We start from the raw sequence: 4,765 nt of genomic DNA on the forward strand, positions 1-4,765 counted from the left end.
ATGGTGATGGGGGAGTGAGTAACTCAGAGGACATCTTTCTTGAGAGGGGGGTCTTCCAAACTTTTCTTGGACACTTCCAGTCTAGGGCACACAGTGCCTCTGGAATTAGGGAAGCTCTCTCTTGTAGAAAATGACCTGATTCTGGGGAAACTACCCTCACTAGAAGCCAAAATTCATCTTCTTATGACCGTCCCATGCAAACCTGATGATCTCCAAACATCTGCCTGCAAGTCTGCATTTTGCACAGAGCTGGGGTGCTCCAATAAATAGCTGCAGCCCACTGCCTACCATGGGTCCCCCAACACCCACATCTGCAGCTCATTGCATGCCTGGGTGCATGCCCCTACCTCTCGTCAGCACTGCAGTGGACAGCTGTGAAGGGCTAGGTGAGCAGATGGTCTCATTTGTATTCTGAGTGGCTAGACTGAGCCATGGCTTTCTCGATGAGAACCCCATCCTCTCCCCCAGCTCCATCTTTCGAAACTTCTTCAAGCAGCATCAATAATGGGAATCGATTGATCAATGAGCATCCTGGCCTTGAAGCCCACAGCCCCTGTGGAGCTTCACTGCATCCCTAAGCACTTCAGCTCCCTGGCTACTTCATCCCCCATGCCCCATGCATCACTTCTAGGGATCTGGCCCTGCCTTCCCATCTGCCACCATCCCAAGAGACCAAGCCCCAGGACAGCTTTGATTTGAGTGAGCAAGGAGTGTAGCCTGGTACTAGAGGAAGCCCTGGGGCAGGGGACCAAGGTCTGATTCTGAGTTCAGAATTGCTTGAATCTTATCAGGCACCATGCAGAGTAGGGGAAGGAGTGCCATACCTTCAGGGTATGGGAACTGACTCCTTTATCCCAACCTCCAAATACTGACTACTCAATATCTACCTCTTAGCACTTTCTAGCCAAGTGACTATTTCAAGCAGTACTGACCACCTATCAACCCAGCTCCAACCTCCCAATGCTGATGGCCCATGCTCAACCATCAAATGTCAACCATCCATCACTGACCAGCCACCCCTGATAGCCAGCCCAACATCAATGTGCTAATATATCTTCTCAACACTCACTCATCACCCATCACCAACATCTCTTCCTCAACATCCAGATCTCCCCAACTGACCGCCCCAAATTAACCACCCGAATCCACTCCTCATTGGCTATCTAAGATTCTACCCAATAAGAACCACCAGGCCCCCATCACTGGCTATCACCTGTTGCTTTCTGCTGGGCCCTGTGCAACTCTTCAGCTGTCAGCTGGTCACGGCTGGACTGCCCTGACCCTGACTGAGCACTAATCTGAACTTCCACCAGCTCCTGGGACCTGTCTGGTCAGCCAGTTGTGGAGCTGTTGGGTCTCCAGTCGCGTTCCTCTCCATCTGACCAGGCCCTGATGACTCCTCTCAGCAGGCACTGACTAGCTGCACAGAGTTTGGTTGGGGCAGCTTTTCCTCACCATCCCTGGGCTGTCCTTAGAGAAGTCTGGCTGCTACTTGCTGGATGCCTCTATCACCTCCTCACTGCCAAGTTTCCCCATAATTCCAAGGAGGAGGCTCAGTCCCTCCTTTGAGGAGTGCTGCTGCCCCAGCTTCCCTGAGGGAGGATCTCTGGGCTCCTCCCCTGTTCTCCTGGGCACTGCCACAGGCCCCGGTAACTTGTCCTGAGCTGAAACAAGGCTGAGCTGTTGGCAGTGACTTCTCTTGGATTCTGTACCCTTTTTCTGCTCTCTAGCCCCATCTTGGGGATCCAAGGAGAGTCATCATCCACCCAGGTGGTGGACGACTGGAGGACACACATCACAGCGTGAAGGGAGAGTGGGCTCACATTCTTGAAGGCTGTCCAGGGCCCACTGGCTCAGGACAGAAGACAGATTGGGACAGCATAAGGGGCTTTGGGAGCCGAAGGAATTGGAGATAGAGATGGGAGGCAGATCAGAAGTCAAGGTACCTGTCATCCCTTCTACCTGCCACCTTTAGATGACCATGTAGAAACTCCTAGAGTGATGTAAAGACTGCTTTCCATAACTAGAACTTTCTAAGCTGTTGGAAAGGAGACAAGCTGCTGTGGTTCTTTCTAGCTGCAGGAGTCTCTGAGGCTGTGAGTCTAAGGCTGACCAGGCAGCAACCATGTGCTGGGCTGTCTACTGTGGGGATGGGTCTTCAGGATTGCACGGGACATGGATTCATGGAGAGGAGATGGAGAAGGCATTCCAGGTAGAGGGAAGAGCCTGTGCAAAGACATGGAGGGGGCATGGGGAACATGTGCCAACTCCTAGGAGCCTAGAGAGCAGGCGGGATGGGGAAGAAGCTGAAGAAGGGTGGTTAAGGACCTCCTGAGTGCTCTTTCAAGGCATGAAGATTATTTTCTGATCCCTGAATCTGAGCATATGGTGTGATTGGTGGTGTGTGCTTAAGGGCCTGGTGGGGCAAGATGTTTGAAATCTGGGTCACCTTGGACAAGTAGGTACTTTGGGCAGTGGAACCTTTTCCTTTTGTGTTTTTTCCCCCACCCTTCCCCCCAGTCGCAGGTCATACCAGTTAGCTTCTGGGGCCATTTTCCGGATAGAGTGGGAAGATAGAGTGGGGGTTCCACTTCCCCAGTACCTCGGTCAAGGCCCTAGTACCTCTGAGGCACAGCGGCCCTGGTGTGCCGCCTCCTGACTTTGCCCTCCTGCCCTAGGCTGAGCCGCCCTTTCCACTTCTCTAGTTGAAACCCAATCCCATTCTTGCTGGTCCCAGGGCTCCCCACAACAGGACAGAAATCAATGTGCAATTTGCTGCTATTTGTAGATCTCCTTTCCCTGCTGGCCCCCAACCCCAGCAGGTCCTGACCAAGTTTGGCCCTGCCTCCCTCCTCAGTTAGATGGACTGGACCTCTGCCCAGCCACATGGAGCCTGGTGCTGAGTACCTTGCAGTCGAGTGTGTTGTGGGGTATAGCCCAGAGGCCCCTGCAGGGGCCAGGGCTGATCCTCTACCCAGGTAAACTCCTGAGAATCTAGAGAAAATAAGGACAAAGCAGAGCATCAGCCCAGGAATTAAGAAAACTCTCCAAGGAATTCAAAGGGGGCTGGTACAAGTATTCACTGCATTGGCTGCTGTCAGCCTTCCTTCTACCTGCTAGCTGTGCAGCCTTAACTTCTCTGTGCCTCAGCATCCTCATCTGTAAAATAAAGGCAATAATAGCTTTGGCCTTCTACATTGTCCAGAGGATTAACAGAGGAAATGCAAGCATGGGGCTTAACTCAAAGCCTAGTGCTTGATAGGACTCAATAAATGATTGATGATCACAGCAAGTGAGACTAAGGGCTCTGAGCACCAGCACACTGGCCTCCTCTGGGTGTCCCTGGGTGCGTAAGCCTGGTACCTACCCCAGAGCAGAGTACCTATGCTTGCTCCCACTGCACTCACTGCAGGCCCATTTTCTAGCTCCTGGCTGGTAGGTGGTAGAGGCTTCTCAGGGGGATGTGCAGGCACGGGCTTGACCGCTAGGGGTGGAGGAAAATAAAACTCTGACTCCCTAGGACTTTCTGAACTGCCAGTCAGGATGCTGTTTGAGGAAGCTATAAGATGCTCTCTATTGGAGGGGTCAGGGAGGGGCCCAAGTGGGAGCCTAGACACCGCAGGCGGTCAATTCTTATTGTTACAGGGAAAGCCAGAGAGCCTGAGGCATTGGGGGTGGGGAGTGGGGCCAATAAGGCAGAGGAAAGCTGAATACTTCTTTCCCAAGTGGGCAGATAATCATTCTAGAACCACAGCCCTTTCTCTTCCTCAAAGGGGTCTGAGGTGCCCACTACTCACCTGCCACTCGAAAGACACAGGGCATAATAGTTACAGGTGTGGATTTCATTTCAGCTTATCTGGGTTTCTTTTTCAATTGTATTGAAGTATAATTTACATGCAATAAAATGCACACATTTTAAGTGTTAAATTTGATGAGTTTTGACAAATTTATATGCACATATAACCACCACTACAATCAAGATACAGAACATTTTCATCATCCCCAAAAGCTCCCTCGTGCCCCTTCTCAGTCGATCCCCACATTTCCCCCAGCCCCAGGCAAGCACTGATCTACTTTCTGTCACTATAGATTAGATTTGTCTTTTCCAGAGTTTCATATAAATGGAATTATGTAATGTGTACTCTTGGTGTCTGGCTGTTTTTCACTTTTCATAATGTTTATGAGATTCATCCATGTTGTTGTGTTGTCAGAGTTTTACACCTTTTTATTGCTGAGCAGGATCCCATTGTATGAATATACGACAATTTGGCCGCCTGTTGATTGACATTTATGTTGTTTCCAGGTTTGGGCTGTTGTGAATAAAGCTGCTATGAATATTTGTGTACAAGTCTTTGTGTAATAATATGTTTTCATTTTTCTTGGGTAAATAGTTAACGGTGGAATGACTGGGTCCTCTGGCAATTGTATGTTTAACTGACAAACTGTTTTCTAAAGTAGTTGTATCCTTGTACATTTCTACTATCGGCACATGAGAGTTCCAGTTGCTCCCCAACCTCGCCAACACTTAGCATGGTCAGTTTTCTAATGGGTGTGTAGTGGTAGTTGTTGTGCTTTTTATTTGCATTTCCCTGATAATGAATGATGTTGAATATCTTTTTCATGTACATATTGGCCATTTTATATCTTCTTTTGACCATTTTAAAGTTAGTTTGTCTTATTGAATTATAAGAGTTTGCTGGATGTAAGTCCTTTGTCAGATATATATGTACGGCAAATCTTTTCTCCCAGGCTTGCCTTATTATCT

The sequence above is a fragment of the Pteropus alecto genome, unplaced genomic scaffold, assembly GCF_000325575.1.
Source record: "Pteropus alecto unplaced genomic scaffold, ASM32557v1 scaffold313, whole genome shotgun sequence".
Lineage (NCBI taxonomy): Eukaryota > Metazoa > Chordata > Mammalia > Chiroptera > Pteropodidae > Pteropus > Pteropus alecto.